Source organism: Myxine glutinosa, chromosome 4, assembly GCF_964187855.1.
Source record: "Myxine glutinosa chromosome 4, kmMyxGlut1.1, whole genome shotgun sequence".
Classification (NCBI taxonomy): domain Eukaryota; kingdom Metazoa; phylum Chordata; class Myxini; order Myxiniformes; family Myxinidae; genus Myxine; species Myxine glutinosa.
Window position 1 is genome coordinate 50,750,308 of NC_136264.1, and position 5,000 is coordinate 50,755,307.

Here is a 5,000-nt window from a genome sequence, read left to right on the forward strand (position 1 = left end):
GCGAAAAGGTTTGGCGCGAAAGTGTTTGGTGCGAAAGGATTTTTCGCGCGCTTGGGATCCCGACGTCACCCGGGCGCTTGTGGAAGGTCCGTGGTGAGGTGTACGAAAGCGAATGGCGCGCGAGTGGAAAAAAGTGTGCACCGGAGCGCGAGTGTGTAACGGAAGAGTGCGAAACTGAGAGTGAGAGTGAGTGCACAATGGAGTGTGTGTGTGAAGAGTGTGTTGAAATGGAGTGTGAAGAGTGTGACACAGAGTGTGCAATGGATGGATAGAGTGTGCGGGAGTGCACACTGGAGCGGGTGATTGGGTGTGCAACAGAGTGCACACCCGTGGGAGTTACGGAGTACGTAACGGAGGTGTGTGCACAAGGGTGTGCGGTGATGATTGGGTGTGTGCAGGAGTGCATACCCGTGGGTGTTACAGAGTGTGTAACAGAGTGCATAAGTGGTATGAGTGCGCCAGGGTGTGCGTGAGGATGTGTAGTAAGGGAGTGTGTGAACGGCATGAGTGTGCCTGAGTGGTGTGCACCTGAGTGTGCAAGGCAAGAGGATGCACGAGCGGGTGCAATGACGGAGTGCATGGAATGTATGAGAGGCGCTGGAGCACCGGGATGTGTGAGTATGAAAAGGGTTGCGTGGTGTGGGAATGCGACTCGACCATCGACGCGGACCGGGGTAGCGTTTAGTGCAATGGATAGCCGACGCGAGCTCTCGGGGCGTGGTGCGCTTTGTGTGCTGCGGGGGCCAGCGGGGATCGTTGCCGCGGCAGCGTGCACGATTCGGGCCGGGCTCCGCCCTGTGTGGTCGGTGCCGCGTGTAAAGGCGAACGGCACAGTTTGAGGGGAGAAAGGCAAGGGCAGACCTTTGCCCCCTGGCGGGCGTGGTGCTCCGACCGGGGGAGGTTGGGTCATCGTGGCGGAGACCGGAAGGCTCCGCGCCGAGATGGCGCCTGGAACCTCGGCCCAAGTATGCCTCCTCCCCAGAATCGAAATGCCGGACGGACCCAACCAACAGGAGACAGACCACCAGTATGCATTGCTCGGCTTTTCGAAGCCGAGCTGTAAGAATGTATTTCCACCCCGAGAGGCTCAAGAGTAGTGGACGGATAGTAATGGCAGTAGTGATGGCAAATGGTATCCGGTGTAGAGGGATGGTAGATCTACCATCCCTCACATCATTTAGTTGGGGCACATGAGCAGTAGTTTATGGGGTTTGGCAGTGTAAGCTCGCCGAGGGCGGGCTAGGATAATTGTTAGGGACTTAGAGATGACCATAGGAGACACAAGATTTAAGTAGAGACATTGTACGAGTAGTGGGGACGTAGTCGGATTAGTTGGTTGATAATGACGAGGGAGTGCTTAGTGCAAGGGAAGACGGGGAAAGCACAAGTATTAGAGGGAAGTAGTTAGCTAGATGATGCTGTGTGTGTAGTAGTGTGGAGAAATTGTGTGTGAGTATGAGGATGCGCTTTAGGCGCAAATGAGAAATTGAGAATGAGAATCTTTGTGGTGAGAGTGAGCAAATGAGGCATTGGTCGAGAATGGTTGTGTGTGTGAGTATGGGAAGGAACTTGGTGAAATGAGTCAATGGTCTGGGATGACCGGAGAAAGTGTATGAGTGGAGTATTATGGACAAGGTGAATGGTGTTGAGTGAATTGGCTTGCATGGTGTGCAAGTGAATAAATGGTGTGGAATAAATGGTGTGGAGTAAATGGTGTGTGGAATGAGTGGTGTGGAGTGCGTGGTGTGAAGGAGAGGATGGGGGAAGATGGACCCCTTCACGAATACCCAGGGAGGGTAGTTTACAGTTAGGTAGAGGGAGTAGGTAAATTTGTTGGATATTGACATCTGTGGTGCGTTTAGTAGCAAGTTGTTGCTTTGAGGGGTGCATGAGTGAGTGGAATGGCTGGGCGTGTGAGCCTGTTGGTGAGTATGGTTAAATGGGCACTCCGCCACTGGTAGTCTGTCGTCCAGGTGAGGCCGCAGGTAGGCTCTGGGAGCCAGTTGTGTAGTGTTCAATGGGGCCCGAGGATCCAAAGGAAGGACCCAGGTAGCCCAATGCCAGAGAGGGCATTAGCGGGGTGAGAGAGCCAGGAGGGCCTTCCCCAAGTTAGGGTAGTCGCAGGAGCTAGGCAAGCTCGGGTGGCGACTTCAGTGGCGGAGGTGCGCAGGTAGGTAGACCTGCTGGTAGAGCCACACGACCCAGCCCCGAAATTGTGAGAAGGCACAGTAGGAAAAATTGGGGGAGGGAGACCCCAAATTTGGAAGAGCACCACAGGATGGTCAATGGGAATTGGTTTTTAGAACCACATAGTGTATGGAGGCCAATTTGATTGGCAGGGCAAGACCCAGGGTAGAGTAACTGTGTTAATGTCAATTAGAGGATAGTTAGGATGAAATCTCTTCGCACCATCCACATCCACTCACCAAGGGGACAGAACTCCACACCAGGTTTTGCAAATGTTTGGAATGAAAGATGCATTATGACGTGGGTGAGACATTGTGTGGTATTCCATCCCTTCCTTCTTGGGAGGGATTGGAACGGATTTGGTATAGAGGGAGATATGGGAGACGAGACGGTAGAGACGGAATTTGTAAATTGTAAATACGGGGAAGAGCAGGGGGTAGAGTAGGTGACATGGGGCGTCACGTACGGCTAAGGACGAGCTTTCTCCGCTCGCTCTCCCACGCCCCTCATGTCGCATTACCTTGTGATGACGTGTACCCTTGCGCCCTTGCCCCCGCTAACCTCTGCTTTGTCTTTCCTCCCCACCCATGGACCCATACCTTTTGTTGAGGGGAGTGTGCAGGTGCCCTGAGTGTGTGGCTGCACCTGTGCGCTGCACCCTGCTGCCTGCTGCCTGCACCGGTACACCATATGGACCACATGTTCTGTGGCCTGGCACCTTTGCTTGAGCAGACAATTGCTGCAAGTGTTATCTTGCCCTGCGGACCACTGTTTTAAGTGGCATCAAGCCAAGCGGTCCGACCACCTAAGTTGGCCCTGCTGGCCATACATAAAAAACGGACACGGTTTGTGCCTTTTTATTAATCTTTGGTGTGTCAGGACAAGAAGACTGTAGTTTTGATGGTGGCACACCGAAGACGAAGCAGGAGGATGTCGTGGCCCAGCAGCCAGCCAAGCACAAGACATCATTAATAATTTTGAAATGTGATTTTTGGTGCATTTTGATAATTGTGCATTTTTAGTGCTTCTTGTGCATTTGAAAATTTTTTGTGCATATGGTGTATGGTGTATTGGTGCAGTGCATTCGGTGTTTCCTCTTTTCAAAATCTCTTCTCTTTCCCACAAAAGACAGGTCCTGGGTTGTAGTATTGTAAATAATTAGTAGTCTTGTAAATAACATGCTCCCCACCGGTTTATGTGTAGTTTGAGGATTCTTTCCGTAATTCGGTTAATTGTGGGCGTGAGTCTGATAGTTAGTACACAACGCAGGAGGTGGGACATATCTAGTGTTTAAAACTGTCGCACTCAGGGTGTTAGAGTAAATGTAGAGGGAAACTACACCTAAGTGTCACACTAATTAAAAAGTAGTCCTGACCCTTGCATCAGAACCGGTCGGGCTCACTGGTGTGTGGGTCCGGCTCGGGGGCGAGCCTGGCGAAGGAGGGGTGCAGTGTTGCGGTTCTGAGAATGTACATATTGATTAATAAAGGTTAAAGGTTTTGCCCCATAGTTAGTCCACATGCAACACGTAGGTCACCTTAGAACGTTAGTTATTTCATAGTATATGTGAGATAAGGCCATTTCCAATAGTGATACCTGCGTTGTGTAAAAGAAATAAATAAGAGTAGGCCCCGTTCATTTTGCGGCCCACCCTCCAAATCGACCTCATTGCGCACCATCCAGTCTGCGCCCCATTGCCCCTCGCATTAGGATGCTGAAACCAGCCAAATGCCACGAGGTAAGGCCTGGGAAAAGGGGTGGAGCGTGAGGTCGGGGGTGTGGCCACGTCAGCAGACATCAAGGGCGGAGCCGGTAAGACCCCAACAACCAACCAGGGCTCAGTGGGCATGGCCTATGGGGCATGGTAAGTGCACGTCTGGCACATTCGAGAGCGTTTCGCTGGGCAGCGATATATAACCGCGAGCACAAAGCCCTTCAGAGGACTTACCACAGGACTGATGCGCTTGATCGACAGGACTGATGCGTTTTATCGAAAGGACTGTGCGGAGAGGACTGAGCTTGCTCGCATGAAGAGGACTGATGCGCTGGATCGAGAGGACTGATGAGCGAGGGGCTTTGCAATGGGACTGTGTGGAAAGGACTGAGCTCGCTCGCATGAAGATGACTGACGCAACTGCAGTCATCTTAAGAGGACTGTCCAGGACTTGAGAGTATTTGCGCTTTGCATGAGGATTGTCACGTTTGGCATTGGTGGAAGGACTCGCTGGGGGAACTTTGATTGCAAGAACTCGTGGAGGACTTGGCTTTGGGCTTGCTGGAAGCGCATATAAAGCGCTGGTATTTCTATTACGTACGTGGCCATGAGCCACACAGTAACCGCCAGCCCAGCGTACCGATCCCCCCATATAATTGTCCGATCCACGCCAACGATACGCGGAGAGCTTGCCTGCCATCTACCATCATCTTCGTGGTACGAGTCGGGGACCGGAGCGAGCTGTGGACGTGAGCCTTTGGACCATCGCCTGACCATCTACAAACCCCGTGTGAGTCTGAGTGCGAACGGGCCCGTGTCCAGGGATAAGTTAAGACCGTATAAGGCTGCCCTGTGTATCTGCTTCTTCTTCTTCACTGTACATTGCTTCTTCCTCTTCACTGTACATTGCTTCTTCTTCTTCATTGTACAAAGTGTAATAAATTGCTTGTTCTTCCTGTTTCCTCTTAGTTCGACCGTCTTAGTGATTTCTCCATTGGGTAAACGTGGCACGATTAGAAATAGCTCCAATCGGGTTAGTTCCTGTTAACGGCCCGAATCGCGGATCGTTACCGCTCGGCATTTCCATCTGTATCCGTGA